Source organism: Littorina saxatilis, linkage group LG12 (genome assembly GCF_037325665.1).
Source record: "Littorina saxatilis isolate snail1 linkage group LG12, US_GU_Lsax_2.0, whole genome shotgun sequence".
NCBI lineage: Eukaryota > Metazoa > Mollusca > Gastropoda > Littorinimorpha > Littorinidae > Littorina > Littorina saxatilis.
In genome coordinates, this window is record NC_090256.1 from 48,829,763 (window position 1) to 48,848,158 (window position 18,396).

General features: G+C 40.3%; 2 long non-coding RNA genes across 3 annotated transcripts; one reads left to right on the forward strand and one right to left on the reverse strand.

The window, feature by feature from the left end:
• The first annotated feature begins 3,815 nt into the window (after nt 1-3,815).
• LOC138982121 (uncharacterized) lies at nt 3,816-5,989 on the forward strand. The gene is made up of 2 exons (XR_011460785.1): nt 3,816-4,339; nt 5,848-5,989. It is a non-coding gene; the product is annotated as an uncharacterized lncRNA (long non-coding RNA).
• A 738-nt stretch (nt 5,990-6,727) lies between these two features.
• LOC138982122 (uncharacterized) lies at nt 6,728-15,895 on the reverse strand. 2 transcript variants are annotated; one of them, XR_011460787.1, is made up of 5 exons: nt 15,638-15,895; nt 13,805-13,915; nt 12,854-12,933; nt 11,352-12,033; nt 6,728-8,351 (listed from the first exon to the last, which is right to left on the reverse strand). It is a non-coding gene; the product is annotated as an uncharacterized lncRNA (long non-coding RNA). The 2 variants fall into 2 exon arrangements; XR_011460786.1 differs by lacking the exon at nt 6,728-8,351 and having other exon boundaries at nt 9,720-12,033; nt 15,638-15,894.
• Between the last annotated feature and the right edge of the window lie 2,501 nt (nt 15,896-18,396).

The window sequence follows — 18,396 nt, forward strand, 5'->3', positions numbered from 1 at the left end:
GAGCGGTTTAGTAGTTGCGCTGAGAAGGATAGCACGCTTTTCTATACCTCTCTTCGTTTTAACTTTCTGAGCGTGTTTTTAATCCAAACATATCATATCTATATGTTTTTGGAATCAGGAACCGACAAGGAATAAGATGAAAGTGTTTTTAAATTGATTTGGAAAATTTTATTTTGATAATAATTTTTATATTTTTAATTTTCAGAGCTTGTTTTTAATTCAAATATAACATATTTATATGTTTTTGGAATCAGAAAATAATGCAGAATAAGATAAACGTAAATTTAGATCGTTTTATATTTTTTTATTTTTTTTTACAATTTTCAGATTTTTAATGACCAAAGTCATTAATTAATTTTTAAGCCATCACGCTGAAATGCAGTACCGAAGTCCGGGCTTCCTCGAAGACTACTTGACCAAAATTGCAACCAATTTGGTTGAAAAATGAGAGCGTGACAGTGCCGCCTCAACTTTCACGAAAAGCCCGATATGACGTCATCAAAGACATTTATCGAAAAAAGGAGAAAAACGTTCGGGGATATCAATCCCAGGAACTCTCATGTAAAATTTCATAAAGATCGGCCCAGTAGTTTGGTCTGAATCGCTCTACACGCACGCACGCACGCACGCACACACACACACACAGACACACACACACACACACACACACATACACCACGACCCTCGTTTCGATTCCCCCTCGATGTTAAAATATTTAGTCAAAACTTGACTAAATATAAAAATCAGCACTAATAATGTCAATGAACAAAACAGGAACAAGTCGCGTAACGCGATATGAAAACATTAACTCAATCTGTCGGTCTTGTAACTATAAATAATTCACCGACAGTGAAAAGCACACACATCAAGAAATAAATAAATACATAATTGAATTGTATATCTATACACAAATTACGAAAAGAAAAGCGGAAAACACCACGAAAACAATTAAAAAAAAAATTATAAAAATAAACACACAACCAAAGCAAGCAAAAACAAGTCGCGTAAGGCGAAAATACAATATTTAGTCAAGTAGCTGTCGAACTCACAGAATGAAACTGAACGCAAAGCCATTTTTCAGCAAGACCGTATACTCGTAGCATCGTCAGTCCACCGCTCATGGCAAAGGCAGTGAAATTGACAAGAAGAGCGGGGTAGTAGTTGCGCTAAGAAGGATAGCACGCTTTTCTGTACCGATCTTTGTTTTAACTTTCTGAGCGTGTTTTTAATCCAAACATATCATATCTATATGTTTTTGGAATCAGGAACCGACAAGGAATAAGATGAAAGTGTTTTTAAATTGATTTGGACAATTTAATTTTGATAATAATTTTTATATATTTAATTTTCAGAGCTTGTTTTTAATCCAAATATAACATATTTATATGTTTTTGGAATCAGCAAATGATGGAGAATAAGATAAACGTAAATGTGGATCGTTTTATAAATTTTTATTTTTTTTTTACAATTTTTAGATTTTTAATGACCAAAGTTATTAATTAATTTTTAAGCCACCAAGCTGAAATGCAATACCGAAGTCCGGGCTTCGTCGAAGATTACTTGACCAAAATTTCAACCAATTTGATTGAAAAATGAGGGCGTGACAGTGCTGCCTCAACTTTCACGAAAAGCCGGATATGACGTCATCAAAGACATTTATCAAAAAAATGAAAAAAAACGTATGGAGATTTCATACCCAGGAACTCTCATGTCAAATTTCATAAAGATCGGTCCAGTAGTTTAGTCTGAATCGCTCTACACACACACACAGACACACACACACACGCACACACGCACACACGCACATACACCATGACCCTCGTTTCGATTCCCCCTCGATGTTAAAATATTTAGTCAAAACTTGACTAAATATAAAAACTGGGCACAACATTTACACGTGTGTGACCTACTTTACATCAAGTGCCTGTGATCTATAAATAACAATAATTGCGTTAAAAATAAAACATGAATAATGCCGATGTTTGCTAACAATGAATACATAAAAACTAAGATAATAATGTATGTGCTTTCATAATATGATTATTTTATAAAACACAGTGGGGAAATTGGAAGATAATTTTTATACGAAACTGCGCACATTGAGTCGAGCTCTGTAGCGTGTGTGTTCGGAGGCAGAAGACACACATGGCTGTGGATATTGATTGTTGTGAGATTCGATGGATTAAAAAGGATACCCCGACTTTGGCAGGGCAGAAGGAGGTACAAAACGGTGTGCTGTATTGCTGTGTGTGAGTGTGCTGTGCAGACCTTCTGTGTTATGTGCATGTTCTATTCTAGTCCGTCGTCTGCTGGGGATATCATTCCCAGGAACTCTCATGTCAAATTTCATAAAGATCGGTCCAGTAGTTTGGTCTGAATCGCTCTACACACACACACGCACAGACAGACAGACAGACAGACAGACAGACAGACACACACACACACACACACACACACACACACACACACACACACACACATACACCCTCGTCTCGATTCCCTCTCTACGTTAAAACATTTAGTCAAAACTTGACTAAATGTAAAATCAGAGAAGCGACACATGTAAAGGCAAGAAGTACGAGGGAAGGGAAGTATTCATTGTAAATCATCCATGAGACGGTCAAAACATTACAGGATCTACACAATCCGCAATTTCCCGTCTTTCTGTCCGGCGTCTCGTTGTGACCTTTGCAAAAAATAAATAACAAGCACATCGAGAAAAACAAGAAAACAAAATGTCTTTATAAGAACAATATTGAATCAGGTGTGGTACGAGAAGACAAATGTGTAATAGAAGAGACAAGAAAATAACAGGCTGTCTGCAATTCCCTAGCTTTCTGTCCTTCTTGCTGTTGTCGTGACCTTTAGTAACATGAAACACAAACACAACTAGATCAAGAACAAAAGAAACGTTTTAATTAGATGAAATGAGACGAGATGTGGTCGAATGAGATACGGCCAGGCAGACAGACAAACATACACGCGCATTCACGCACACACATGAACACACACACACACACACACACACACACACACACACACACGCACAAACACACACACAAACACACACACATACACACACTCACACACACACACACACACACACACACACACACACACACACACACACACACACACACACACACACACACACACACACACACACACACACACATTCGTATACACACGCATTGGCACAGTAACTTGCCCCACTCTTATGTTGTGTTTTAAGAACACGCCACTGGCAATCACGTGTTCTACCTGTTTTGAAAGTAAGCGACACGATTCAAATGTGGGATGAAAATCACTTAGTATTGCCAAGTTATTTTTGGTATTTTAAAGAATTGAACACAATTCAAAATGAGGGGACAGCCACCACCACCCTTCCCACCTCCTCCACTAAGGATGCATTGAATCTTTCAAAATAAAACCTCTAACGTCTGTCTTTTTTCGTTTTCTTTGTACAGAAAACACTTATTTCAAACAGTATGAACAACCACCAGCCTCCCCCTCTCCCACCGAATCTTCTCCCCTCCCTACACACCCCAACACCTAACCACCCCCACCGCCCCTACTCACCCTTCGACCTCATCCCCTAAAGCATTTCGTACTCTTCGCCGTCTGTCAAACAAAACACTTATTTCAAACAGTAGGGACAACCACCAGCCTCCCCCTCCCCCACCGAATTTTCTTCTCTCCCTACCCACCCTAAAACCAAACCAAGCCCCACCGCCCCTTCCTACCCCTTCGACCTCATCCCCTAAAGCATTTCGTATTCTTCGTCTGTCAGTTACTTCCAAGAGAAAAAGAAGAACAACATTAAAGATAGAGTCTCCACGCCGCCATCTTGGAGAGTTTTTTGCCGAATCGGGCCGATTTGAAGAGTTTGAGGAATCAAGTGTACCTTAATTAAGACGCACCTGGCTCGGTTTGCTCAATAAAGCACCAGAAGTATGCTAAATAATTAAATCAAAATGAGTAAATTGGCATTTGGTCGCGACCGAGCTCTCCACCATTTGAAGATTAAAATTGGCCGTCAAGACTGGTTTTCGCCTGCTGTCATGACAACTGGCAAAAAATGGCGGACGAACCGGACGTATCGCAAAGAGCTAGTTCATTTCTCAACGAAATTGAGTCCAGAATGAAAAGGAAACCAATGACAGAACCTGAACGGAAGCGACGCAGACGACACACTACAGCAGAACGCAACAAGCGAACCATATTCATAGGATATCAATGGGAACGATGGATACAGGAGGTTGTAAAAGTGTTTACAAGTGTAACCGTTGGGGCAGAATCCGCCGATGACTGAAGCGCTCGCAGAAATCCTGCTAGATTTGTAAGTACGACAATCCAAGTTCTTGTTGTGTAGATCTATACTTTTTCCTGGCCGAAGCCTCATTACATTTTTAATCAGTAATGCTTGCTGGTCCTGCCATTTCACGAAAATGGACCAGCCACTGTTTGTATGATGTATCCATGTGCACTTTCGTAAATTCCGTCACTCAGAACTGTCATTTTCTTCACCGCGATACACAGTTCATTGCGAAGATCTTCCTCAGTAAATCGTTCAGATTCCACGTACGATTTGTTGTCAAGAAACAACTCAAACGAAAGTTTCAAATCAAACTCATCATCCTCCATCTTGCTTGTCGAAGCACCAAAGTACTGTATCGATGTAATGAATGCTTGATCAAGCGAGCGCATGCATACGTATTTTTTTTGGCTGTGGCGGCTGATTCTAGTTGTTATGTTTTCGGAACACAAAGTGATGCATTCTCAGTGAACGCACTATACAGAGAGTAAGGCCCGCTTTGCTAGTGACACGCTAGGGTCCGCGCTATACTGTTAGGAGGGGGGGGGGGGGGGGGGGTGGGTAAGGGGGGGGGGTGGGTAACGCCAAGAACCTATCGCCAGGCGAGTCTAACATCACTTGCACATGGCTGTGCTTTGTGTACACGGGTGTATGAGACTGTCTAGCGCCACCATTGTTTCTGTTGCTATTTATAAACTATGACGTAGACATCATTTGTAAACATTGCCGAGCAGGATTTGTGCTCGGAACAGCTGATTATGTGACGGTGTGCAGCCAAGAGGCATAAGTGAAACGGGAACAGTCATGAGGATGCAGACAGATTTTCAATACATTCATCATGTTCTCTTTTAGAAAATGAGAACAAAAAATAACAAGAGGAGAACTTCGAGAAGTAACAGGAGAATGTACGCAACAATAAGCTTTATTTTTAGGGGATGGGTGTGTACGTGTTGGTGTGATTGTTCCTTTGTATATTTATCATTCATTTGTGTTTATACAGTGGATCCCACTTTTATAAGACCCCCCACTTTCAGACTCCTTTGACCTTCCATTTTAAGACATTGTTTACTCAGAATTTGTTTTCATAACCTCGTTAATTTACTCCCATTTAAAGACTCCCTCCTGTTCATGAACTGATTTTCTCAGATTTCATACTCATAGATCACATTCCTGTACTTATTTTTCAATATTCTTCCAGTGAGGTAAGCTGCATATAAAAAGGAATATATTACTCCCTACTTCAATACTTGTATACATTTGTCAAATTATTCAGCCAGGAAGGTGTTACAATCTTTTGAGAAGTTGGCAGGAGGCGCTCCATGCTTTGACTGAAGGAGTTCTGTACCTCCCAACTATTATTAAATAAAATAGCAGGGGGCCTAAAATGTAGTCATACGCTCTTCATGGTTTCTTTGTGTAAATCATGTGGAGAAAATTACATCTTTACATAGCGTATGATATGTTATGTAATGTGTATGTGCACAGATGCATATATTCAAAAACTCACACATACCTTTTTTTTCATTTACCAGTTACTATGCGAAGACACAAGAACAGCAATCTTCTACATCTATCAAGGCAACTGGCGGACGACAACCAGTGATGCAGGAGTCAGATGTTTCTTAATTTCATCTGTAGAGGAGTCGGTGTAAGTCAATAAATCTATAATTTGCACATTGCTGTCTCTGAACCAAATGAAATGGAAGAGTGAATGATGTTTTATTGTGTGTGTGTGTGTCAGAGTGTGTGTGTGTGTGTGTGCCTGTGTTTTCATTTGTTATTTAGACTATGTAATTAGTTTCAAAGAAATACATGCCGTAGAATGAGTGCAGGTGAGTGGTCATATTTTTAATTTGTTTAGTTTTCTATCAAGATCATGTGTAAATAATATTTATTTGTATAAGCAAATCGGCCGGGATTGCATAAGCTGCCATTGGTTTGAAAATAACTTGTCTCTTTCTTTATTATTGCGTTTTTGCGGAGAAACAAATGGTTACAGTTAGAGGACAAGACAATTATTATTATTAAGGCCAAAAAAAAAAAATTGTCTGTTTAGGGTAACATGACCAAAAAAAGTAGGGTCGGTAGGTAGGTAAATTTTTTTGTTTTGTTTTTTGTTTTTTTGTTTTTTTGTGTGTAAATGCTATGTTGGCTGAACATTCACTTCTTATATTTGATGAATACATGTTTCAAAACTAACGTATAAATAAAACAGAGAGAAAGGGAGAGAAAGAAACGCCAAATGTCTCTTTTTAGCATTTTTACCTCTTTTTTTTTTTTTTTTTTTTTGAAATCAAAAAAAAGTTTTTGGGTCGGCGCCAAATCGATAGGGTCGGTCGGGTTACCCTAAACAGACAATTTTTTTTTTTTGGCCTAATAAATGAAACAACAAATGCACACAAATATACTCAATTGACAAGAGCATTGTTCAATTTTATTTGATGTAAATCTCAAGACCACAGCCACACATTCTCTCTGAACAGTTTAAGGGGGAAAAACATGAAACTAGTGTCTGGATTCTAAATTTCACTGTTTGAGAGATCTCAATAACCCAGAGCCATTGTTGTATTACTTCCACAGCTGCACCATGTTGTCAATGAGCACTCTTGGCTGCTGTCGTATGACCAGGGACCTAGGGTATGCAGTCATGGAGACCTGCTTTGAAGGCTCTACAAGATGAGCAAATACTTCCTGAGAAACATCCCCAACTACTGAAATTTCAGGTACATATAATAACAGTTTTTGATCAGCAAAAAGGACACATTGTAACTCTTTCAGACTTTTTAGACTCGAATAAATGATAGTTCAAATTAAAGTTAAAATAAACATCAGTTCAGTCAAATTGTGGAAACTGTTAAAAAAATGTGAGTTGCGGGATAGATTGAATAAAAACTCTAAATGTAGAAAGTCTAGATAAATACAAAGAAAAAACATTTTTCCTGTGCTTCTTCAAAAATTCAAAAGCAGGGACTGTTTGTTCAAATTTGCTATGCTCTCTACCATCATCCTGAACTCAGGTCAAAATGAGTTCAGCTCATTCTCTCCCTGACAGGATGCCTTGAGTTTCCTTGTCTGGCAAGGAAACCGATATTTTTACATATTTAGAGCTTTATGTAATGTATTATAATTTACTAGTAATACCCGTGCTCCGCACGGGATTTTTTCTTCTTCATTAATTACAGAGTTAATTATGAATAAGCAACAACAAAAACGTGTTCAATGTGCAATGGCAAGCGCCTACAGAACAAAATGCCATACATTTATTGGAAGAGATAAAAAAAAAGGGCACAGTGGTGGATTGGCCATGACTTGTGCAGTGACAACAGTAACATATTAAATTTAGAAGTAATTGCGACAAAGTTACCCCCAAAAAGCGCTAGCACACACAGAACAACAAAATGTGATAAAACATCAAACCTAAGAAAAGGAGCGTTCAATGTGCAATGAACTGCAAACCATTTACACAGCAGCAAACATGCGACGCTTTCTGAAATTTCGGTCAATGTAGTGATATTTTCTTTTTACCCGGCTCGGCGCTTCAATACACTTTCTTTGTTTTCTTGCATAGCTGCTCGCCATTAGTAATGCAAGAATCTACAGCTTGGTGAAGACAGACAGTTACGAAGGAAAGGCTAAATGCGGCCAAACAAAAAAAAGTGGCTACATTGACCGAAATCTCAGAAAATATGACACATGGGACTGGAGTGAAACAAACACATAAACACAGCATTAAATGAGCAAATAGTGTGCACAGTACAAAAAAAAGTTTGACACATTAGCAAATAGGAATGAAAAAGTAACCCAGTGGTAAATATACAGTGGGTTCTGTGAACAATAACAAATCATATAATTGGGAAAGAATAAAACAGCGTTAAATTGTGCCCTTTTCTTAGATTTCAGTCAATGTGGACAGTCTGAAAATTCAATCAATGTGACAAAATCATTTTGTCACGCTTCAAGTTCAACCAAGATGATGAATGCTAGTTAAAATGTGTAAAAGAATATATAACACCAATCATATAATTGGGAAAGATATCTCGTCGCAGTACCTCGACAGCTCGAGTCACCCACAATGAAACGTTTGTACGATTGACTGGACTTAAACAAATTAGCGGCTACATTGACATAAGTGAGGGACATAAATGTGCAAAAAAATGTGCCCAGAGAACAATAGTTGAACACATCACCATATATGTCTTGAGACGGGAAAAAAACAGCACTAAATGGAACAAAATTTGTACACTTCAGCAAACATGTGAGTGAAAAATAAAATGTTAACTCTTACACTGGTGCAATTCTGTAACACATGTTACATAGCCACTGGTGAATTAACAGAGAGAAAAATAACAAAAAACGGTCATAATATTATAGGTTTTCGCCTACATGGGAGGTAATCGGAACCGACCAAACAGACTCAGCCAGTAGCGCGACATGTGTCGTGACAACCAGGTGACAGTATACCTAAAGTAGCGCGACATATGTCGCGACAACCAGCCTCAGGGTTAAAATGTGAAATTGATTCTGCGTTCTGCGAACAACAAAATGTTTACACATGCATTGTGCACAGAGAACAAAAGTTTACAGATCACCATGCATATAATGGCATTATGATGGTTAGGCCTGAAGAAATACATTTGCTTTTGTTTAATATCTCTCTTGGGCTGCAAGCCAGCACAACATAATTAAAACATTTCATTTGCCGAATCAGCGCCACCAAAACTGATAAATAGGACTAAGCATGGAATATTCACTGCAGGGGCTCTTTTTATATTTAGTCAAGTTTTGACTAAATATTTTAACGTAGAGGGGGGAATCGAGACGAGGGTCGTGGTGTATGTGTGTGTGTGTGTGTGTGTGTCTGTCTGTGTGTGTGTGTAGAGCGATTCAGACTAAACTACTGGACCGATCTTTATGAAATTTGACATGAGAGTTCCTGGGTATGAAATCCCCCAATGTTTTTTTCATTTTTTTTGATAAATGTCTTTGATGACGTCATATCCGGCTTTTCGTGAAAGTTGAGGCGGCACTGTCACGCCCTCATTTTTCAACCAAATTGGTTGAAATTTTGGTCAAGTAATCTTCGACGAAGCCCGGGCTTCGGTATTGCATTTCAGCTTGGTGGCTTAAAAATTAATTAATGACTTTGGTCATTAAAAATCGGAAAATTGTAAAAAAAAATAAAAATTTATAAAACGATCCAAATTTACGTTTATCTTATTCTCCATCATTTGCTGATTCCAAAAACATATAAATATGTTATATTCGGATTAAAAACAAGCTCTGAAAATTAAATATATAAAAATTATTATCAAAATTAAATTGTCCAAATCAATTTAAAAACACTTTCATCTTATTCCTTGTCGGTTCCTGATTCCAAAAACATATAGATATGATATGTTTGGATTAAAAACACGCTCAGAAAGTTAAAACAAAGAGAGGTACAGAAAAGCGTGCTATCCTTCTTAGCGCAACTGCTACCCCGCTCTTCTTGTCAATTTCACTGCCTTTGCCATGAGCGGTGGACTGACGATGCTACGAGTATACGGTCTTGCTGAAAAATGGCAGCTACTTGACTAAATATTGTATTTTCGCCTTACGCGACTTGTTTATTTGTCATGCTGTATGACACACGCGTTGCAGTTGTCACCATGTGTAGAGTTTAAGATGATGTGATTCCTATTCTTATAAAGACAAAGTCGATCTCCGTTACACCCCGCAAAAATGTACATGATTGCCCATATGGTCTTTGTTGATGTTCTTTGTCTCGTGACTTTATCGATATGTCGCAAAATGATTCCACAAAATTCAAAACAGGGATCAGATTTTACCCGCAACTACTGACTCGAGTAAATAGTGTGCACAGTACAAAAAAAAGTTTTACACATCAGCAAATAGGAATGAAAATGTAACCCAGTGGTAAATATACAGTGGGTTCTGTGAACAATAAGCAGATTCGAGATCGTCGATAATGATTTTTCATGTTTTTTTTTGTAATTTATAAATTACAAAGGAATTGATATGTAAGACAGTTTCAAGCGAGCTATTTTTCGCGGCTGTATTTACTGTGCAAACAACTCTAAATATGACAAAAGTGTCACGTGATAATCAACCGTTTGGTTTCGCCGCTCACTGGAGCAGACGATTTTTTCTGTAACCAGTTGACAGTGATGAAACCATATATTACGGTCTCCTTCCGGCAGCAGTCCCAAAATACAAAACGTCTCTTTCCGTGGCTGTGTCAGTTTCCAATGCGACACTGTCATTGGCACTGTCATTCTTGTGACGCTCGTCGCGTTTTCACCTGTTTTTGACCGAAACGTTGCACAGGATGCCGTTGAAAAGCCAAAGGTCTTCAGCTTTTGTTGATCTTTGGCAGGCCTATTAGTTTTAATTCGGTGGCATAATTCAATGCGCTTCGTCAAAATTTCTTAAACTGAAACCAAAAGCAGACGCAAGACTTATAGTCAGTTGGAGTAGTCTCCCGTACTCCTAAACTTTAGTGTGCTGCAGACGGTTGTACCCAAACGGCTCATATCGCAAACGGTTTGGAATTCCCAAAAACGCAAGATCAGCACTACACGACTTCAGAGACGAGTTGCCCAGAGCGGTTCGCCACGGGTCGCTCGCAGTGCGAATGACAAAAAGCCGTTTCTTAGGGCAGTGCAGGAAAGCGCTCGCGAAGCACTCGGCGAGCGGCTTTGGTATATGCTCGCCCACCGCCCGCCGCGTTATCCAAGATGGCGGCGGTGTTTACACTGCGATGCCGTGTAGCGTGTTTTGATCTTCTCGGCGTGGTTTTCGACGTGACCCGAGGGATCCACCGCTTTTCAAGGTTCAGGGACTACCCCAGCTAAATTTCCCATCATAACTACATTCTCTCTGACGATTTCACTGACCGAATCGTCTACTAGTTTAAGAAGTACAACTTTTTTCATATCTCGCAGCAATCGTGCTTTCTTCGTCGCCATCGTGAAGAGATTTGCCTCGTTGTGAGCCCGTTGCATAGACCAATCCAGAGCGACTTTTCTCAGTGCACCTGTAGGCGAGAGTGCTCGGTCAATTTTGGACAATGTGTATCTTGAATGGAAAATATCGAATATCACGCTGTCTGAAGGAATGGTGTTCTTATCGGAGAATGACAGCGCTCAGTTCAAAACGATAGGACATCAGACCGCCATGCTGCTATGTGAATCGGACATTTGAGCCTTTCAATCGGTCTATGCCTGACGCCTAACGACATCCCTGCCTAGGTTAGGAAAGGGGGGAGAAAATTGCTAACGCCCTGACCCAGGGTCGAACTCGCAACCTCTCGCTTTCGAGCGCAAGTGCGTTACCACCCGGCCACCCAGACTGGTTTATGTGATTTTTCTTTGGGGTGATCTAAACCTACGCTCTAAATTCACCTTTTCAACATGCATGACTTTTGACACAACTCTGTACTTAGCACAGGCGACCAGCATATATAGCCTGTGTACTGGCCTGCTGGATCGGTACATTTTTTCCTTATGGCCTACACACATTAACTGTATCTGGCTATTTGGACTCGTTCTCCCAAATAACCATATTTGCACAAAATAAATTGTCTGTAAGCAGCATAGTGTTGTGTTTTATTGATGTCTCCCTCTTCTGCTTCTTCCAGGACGAGGGCGTCGCTTCTCTGGGCCCAAGCAAGTGAAAGGAAACTCTCATCCAGCACCAACCACCAGTGCATCGAAATCCTGGAGTGTAAACAGAAAATCATCTTTCAGTGACAAAACTTGATTCAGATTTAAACATTAAAATTGTTAAAAAAGATATGCACCAAATTTAAGAAAATTGGAGAAAATAAGAAAATTGGAGAAAATAATGAGAAAGAAGAAATTGTAATTTATGTAATAGAGCATGTCTTGGTGTGTGTGTGTGGGGAGGGAGGGGGGGATATACACCTGTGACGGTACAGGCTTTCCAGTATGATAGAACAGAGTTGAGGCAGGTATATAAAACAGAAAGCAATTTAATATAGATTATATCGAACACAGAAGAAGAAATGTACATGAGTGATGACACTGGTTAGTAAAACAAGACTGTCCTGGGACATTGTGAATATTTGTGTAGAGGCACCTGTAACATATCTTTAGCTTCTTGGAATGAATTGCACATGATTGTCTCTTGAGACACATATATATGTCACCCTCTCCTTGAAATAATCTTCTAATACTTGATTATTTAAACATGTTGTTTTGCATCATATCCATTTTGTCAGAGGCGAGTTTTGCCTCATTTGTACACATTTCTCCAAGACATTTGAATTCTGGTACACCTTTCCTGTTCATAGCTCGTGCCCAGTGTACCCATGTACTGTACAGAAACCCTCTTTTTTATGCCCCCTTATTTGTAAGGTTACTTTCTCTGATTTATGTTTATAAACTGTTATTTTAACCCTATTCTCAGACAGAATTATTTCAGAGGTTTTTTTTAAAAATATTTTTATTGTGGCAACTGTCTGCTTGCACTTGCAGAGGATTTAGAGCAAATCTCACACAAGGATTAGGTACTTACTGTCATAAGGCCAGCATTCAGCTTCACCATTTAGAGGCTAGGGCTTGGAGTTTCTCCTGGCCTGGTTCCTGGATAAGTTTCTGGAAGTGGAAAGATTGTTATTTCACTTTTAAATCAGTCAATACCCATTTTTACAACTATGCCTGCTTGAACTAGGCATAAACGAGTCATAACACACCACTAACCTGAACGATGAGCAAAACTTGCAAAGTATTTCTTATGAACAATGGTGTGTTTTTTAAATTTTAAAGTGACTATTTCAAAAGAAAAGAAAGTACAGTTTTGTAAAGCACATTCATTTTTTTATATTGACAACGTGTCATTTTTCACACTTGCTTTTTTTTTATTGTTTGTAAATTTTACCTCATCTAATGTTCTCATATTACATCTAGCACATTTTCCCTTGAAACCTTAAACAATTCAGAGGAGAGAGTTTTGTTACAACCTGTACTTGTGTATTTCCTCACAGGATACATTCCATGTAAATTATAGGAAAGTATTCTGATGAATGTATAATAACAATGAATGGATCATTTTAATGACAGCAAAATAAACAATGATGTCACAAGGGTGTTTATTGCATTTCTGTGTGTCTCACCATGTTATCAGAATTATTTTTTACAAAAGGCATTCTTGCATGTAAAATTATATATCACACAACTGTGGTATATTGCTCTTCAGAGGAAACAAAATGTTGGTGGGCCCTTTTGACAGACAGATGCACAGCACACTTCTATCCTTGCCATAATTATAACTGTGAAATCCCCATTATACTCTTCACCCAAGAAAATAATATCTTCTGTTATTGTCATCAAAGTTCACCCTATTATTTCTTATATAACTATTTGTGCAAGTGCTATTGTCATTCATGATTCTGTGTATACACGTATGCGTGTGTGAACCCGTGCATGGAAAGTACTAGGAAAAGGACTAAAACTAATCCTGATTTACCTTCAAATTGGTTCCTCAGCAGATCACTTTCTGTCCGCACCTCTTCCTCTCCTGCCGCCCTCTAGCACTAGTAAGGACAGCATGTTCTGCTGGAAGCGAAATTTCCATAGCCTAGACGGAACGAGAAGAGTTTACAGTTCTCATACTTCATCCTTACTCAATTTACAGTATCTGTATCAAACCTATTATCATCAAGAAAAGCTCACTTGACTTTGAAGAGCATGATTCATTCTCTATCGACTGCCCATTGAACAAATAAAATTCAGCTCTCATAAGCTTTACTAGTGCGAGTAGAATTTTTGCTTTTAAAATGGGTGTGATAATTAGTATTTTCTGTTCTACTCACTTTTGCAAGCAAAGCACACTTTTACTTTTAGTTTACTGTTGTGTTTATTCCAGTGGTATGAATTGTAGCTAAAAAAAACATGCATCTATATATATATTATCAAAAGAGTAACAGTGCAAATGCAGAGTCTTATAATTATTTCAGAAGGCAAGTCCTTGATTTTCCAATCCATGATCTGCACACATTCACTGATTGAGCTATCGCCGTATCGGAAAGACGTCAGCCAAAATTAACTTCAGATTGGATGTTTCTCCACGAATTTCAAGCGTTACAATGATCCAAAGTTCGATCAGCAGCACTTTGGAGGGGAGGGGAAAAGTCAGTATTAAGTTTGTGTGGGATAAACCATATGAGACAGTGACAAAAGGTCAGGTGTCATGTCTACTGTCCCGAATGACACACGATTGCTGACATTTCACCATTGCCAACAGAATAAACAAATAAGAAATAGGTAGAAAATGAATGTGAAAACTGACTTTAATTGTTGATCAGTATTTTCTATACCACTAACAAATAATCTACTTGCACATAGCTGTTTGGCAAATGTATGTTGCATGGGACACACTGACATGAAAGTGGAAGATGTTTTTCCCTCTAAAGAAACTACATAACATATCAAGTTACACTTTTTGTGCTCTTCCATTCCAGTTGGCAATCAATTGTTAACGCATGTTATTAGAAAAAATAGAACGAAAACAGATTAGATAGAATGAAAAATGTACTGGTGATGTCATTTGGGACATACTGACATGAAAACGTCACCTTTTGGCATTGTCTCATATGCAAAGCCGGCTGACGTCCTCGTTCTACTGCCTCTAGTAGCTGAAAACAAGTGATCTCATCGGCTACCAGTAAGTTCGTCACACGGTAGATTCGTCACGGGTGACGAAGTTACCGGCAGGGTGGGCGGGTGTTTATGCTTAGAGCTTATGCTTTCAGATGTTTGATTTGTGGGAGAGATTCAAGATTCACATTTTTAAGAGAGAGAGAGAGAGAGATTCACATTTTTAAGAGAGAGAGAGAGAGAGAGAGAGAGAGAGAGAGAGAGAGAGAGAGAATGAAAATGCCATTTTATATTGTGTACTTCACCTACTCAAAGAAAAAAGATACAAAATAAATACGCACAACATCACATGATAGAGAGAGGGGGAGGAGGAGAGAGAGAGAGAGGGGGGAGAGGGAGAGAGAGAAAGGGGGGGGGAGGTGCAAGGTTGTATTACCATTACATAACAGCCGCGCTCGGACTACTGTGGCGAAGTTACTGTGGCGAAGTTACCGGGGACCGGTGACGAATCTACCGTTTGACGAACTTACTCAGTTACTGGTATCCATCTCATCATACCAACCAAATGGTTCGAAATGACTCGCCTTACAGATTTCTTTGCAGTCCTGCTGGGATCAACCTTTACACTAATACTGACTGTTGTATTGAAAGCCCTATTTGATTATAAACAACATTTCCTGTGGTCTACAAATCCGACACTTACCTGGTCAGTCTCCAATTCGTCAAAACGTTCCCTGATAGTCGCCATGTTGTCTCGAATCAAGGGACATCACCCACGGAACACATCACAAGAGTGCATTTTCCTTTGATATTACGACCATTGATTCAACTTCCCAAACTTTTAATTCTGCAAAGTTAAGTTTGTCCTTCTGTGTGGTAACATTATTCGTCACGCAGAATCTTATGGTAAAGCTTTTAGGGCGATCTGAAGGCCTTTTACTGGCGGAGACTATATCTTTAATAACACCACAAGCTAAAATGTGGAAACAAAAGCGCTACGTGTGTTACCATCTTGGAAAGAAAACGTCGCAAGGCCAGAAAACACATCACGTGTACTGGGCGATTACAAACTTTCGCCCACCTAGACCGGATAGCATCGTCACATCCTGCGGACAGCCACAACGAGGCATCGATTACCTACTTCCGTCTAATCACTGCACCCCTTCCACAACAGGGCCGGATCTGGGGGGGGGGGGGGGGGTTCCTGGGGTTCCGGACCCCCCCCCCCCCCTGGCCATCCAATGTACCTCTCAGAGAAAAAAAATGTGGACTTTGGACCCCCCCCCCCCCCCCTCAAACGAACTTGGTCCGGCCCTGCACAATAACGAGAATGGGTCCGCGATGGCACCACGCGATACTCTTTGCACACCGAGAGTCTACACGCATGCAATGTAAACCGAGACGATAATCACGACACTGCAGAGAAACCATTGAAAAATGAAAGAAGCAGGGGGGCGGGGGGGGGGGGGGGCGGGCGAGGGGGAGGGGAGGCCGGGGTGTAGGGAGAGATGGGTATTGGAGTAGGGAAGGGGAGAGGGACACAGAGAGAGAGAGAGAGAGAGAGAGAGAGAGAGAGAGAGAGAGAGAGAGAGAGAAAGAGAACGGAGAGACATAAGGTACAGACACAGGGACAAAAGAGACAGAGAGACAGCGAGACTAACAGACAGAGATAATTGACACAGACATATAGAATGACAAACAAAAAGGTCAAAAGAAAGCAAGACTCCAATACCCATCTCTCCCAACAGAAAGAAACCGAGAGACAGACAGTCAGCAAAAGAGAGAGAAAGGGAGATACAGAAAGAGACAAACAAAGAGAGATGACAAAATAATGCCGTTATCATTACAGTTTTAGAAAGAAAGAAAGAAAACAAAACAAAAAAAGGACATAACAGAGGACCCAAGAGAATGATAACGAATGTAACATCCGTTTCCATCCGTAGCCGGCAAGGAAAAACAAAAGTGTAACGTCGTGTGTTTAGTGCAGCAGGGAAACCCTGGAAACACCACAACATTCGGCCTTCAATGGGAGAGCGTGCCGGAAAAAAATGTGGTAAACAAAACAACAACGAAAAAAACTAAACACACAAAGTAACAAGAGGCGAAGCCATCAAGGCTCACGTAAGAAATCGACAAACAATAACACAAACTCAATCACTCCGTCACACATACACACACACACACACACACACACACACACACACACACACACACACACACACACACACACACACACACAACAAGGGCGGATCTGGGGGGGGGGTTACACGGGTTACGTAACCCCCCCCCCACCCCCCACCCCCCCAAAAAAGAGGTAATTTATTGGCTCAGGATGCACCAGATAGCTCTATTTTGCTTCTTTGGATAAAAAAAAATTCCGGGGGGGGGTGCCCCCGGACCCCCCTAGAGACTTAGGCGCCTTTGGCGCCGTCAACTTGTATCTTCGCAGTCATTTTGTAACCCCCCCCCCCCCCCCCCCTCCAAAGTGAATTGATCCGCCCTTGCACACACACACACAACACACACAAACAAACACAGAAAGAGCATAGGTGAAACTGTGCAAGAAAGCGAGACACTAGATCTAGATCTGTCTGTCTGCATGTAGCCTACTTACAGGGACACGACTGCCAACTAGTCTCGGCCCGCTCAAAATAATAATGACCGAGACTTTCAGTACTTCCTTCGCGTGACGTCTAACCCTCTTACGTCATAATGTGACGTCAATGTAATGTGACGTCTTCAAATGTTGTCAATGTAATGTGACGTCTTCAAATGTTAGAGTTTCTACCACAGACATACACACGCACGCACGCACGCACATACGCACGCACGCACGCACGCACAGACAGACAAAGTTACGATCGCATAGGCTACACTTACGTGAGCCAAAAACGAAGAAGCAAGGGAAAGAAAAGGCGCGAAGAACGAAACAAAAAAGCAATGAAGCTAACAAGGAAAGAACACTAACAATAACAATGACAAAAATAACACTTTATTGTCCATTGAAATGAATACATTACAACGAAACATTGCCTTCGACACGTCTAAGAAGCAATACATTATATTACTTGCGGCAGAAAACCTGTACGTTGTCTTTGACACTTGCACACATAGAGCGCGTCCCTGCATCATATACGCACTAGAAGCCGAAACCACGTACTAGAAATGAATGGAGGGGGTCCCGGGACGCACTAGATTTTTAGAAGAGCGGGTCCTGGATTGTCATGTCCACCTAAAATATTCCAAGGAAGAATATCGTTCACAGTACACAATACGTGACCACAAAGTACACTGGGACTTTTCGGCTTTTGGATCCTTAGGACCCTCTAACATTCTGGTGTGGGGGTCCATGGACCCTCTACAAATTGAAAGTGGGGGTCCTGGGACGCACTAGGAGGGGCGTCCGTGGGGAGCCCTGTGTAATACACCAAGTGTTCCTTGAAGCATTAGACTAACATTGAC